Here is a 1,122-nt window from a genome sequence, read left to right on the forward strand (position 1 = left end):
TATAAATGAATCCTTTTTTCAACCATGGCATTCTTTAATTTAATAAAAGATACTTTTATGATTTTTAACACCCCTAAGAAAATGCTTCTATTTTGAAGCAATTCAGCTGTAATTTTCTTTTCTAAAAGTGTCAACTTCAAAATAGCAAATTGCATACCAAGCCTTAGTATCATACTATTAATTAATTATATGGCAGAACTGCACTCAAGGCTCTCTATTCTATAGATCTAGTGGTATGGTGATAAATGCTTAACAACTGGCTCTCCAGACAAAAAAAGAAAAAGAAAAGAAGACCCAACTTCTACGCTTTGTTTAATTCCATAATGTAATTCCTGCCACCATAACTAATTTTCAAGCTGCAAAAGTAATGTCAACTAACAAAATTTCATAATTTGTGCATACAAGGCAATACCAGGCAACGACATCACACCACTATATTAATCTAATTAAACTTTCCAACTTATCTTTACACATGTTCTTTTGCATATTTTGTGCTTGTAAAACTACTTACACATTTATCCCATGCAATCTCACTCCTTTACTTACTCTACCTATACATCTGAAAAGCATTTGAGACATCTCCACATATCATAAGTCTATCTACCTTTCAAAGACTAACTAGTACTTATAACTTCCATGAAGATTTTTTAATATTTCCAGAAGAACTTAAATCCTGATATAATTTAACATTTTATAGCACACGTTACATTAATTATATTTACACAAGTCTTATTTTTTTTTGCCTAAAATACTATGTTAAGAGATAAATTCAGCATGAATTCTTTAAGAACAGAATTCATGCTGAATTTATCTTTTGTTGTTATTGTTAGGTATCATTGAGTCTGTTCTGATTCATACCAACCCTATATACGACAGAACAAACACTGTTCAGGTCTGTACCATTTTCACAACTATTATGTTTGAGTTTATTGTTGCTGACACTGTGTCAATTCACATTAGGGGTCTTGATCTTTTTCATTGACCCTCTACTTTACCAAGTATAGTGTCCTTTTCCAAAGACTGGTCACTCCTATAGACATGCTAAAATATGAGAGATGACATCTCACCATCCTCCCTTCTAAGAAGCACTATGACTATACTTCTTCAAAGACAAATTTGTTT

This window comes from Chrysochloris asiatica, unplaced genomic scaffold (assembly GCF_000296735.1).
Source record: "Chrysochloris asiatica unplaced genomic scaffold, ChrAsi1.0 scaffold00036, whole genome shotgun sequence".
Classification (NCBI taxonomy): Eukaryota; Metazoa; Chordata; class Mammalia; order Afrosoricida; family Chrysochloridae; genus Chrysochloris; species Chrysochloris asiatica.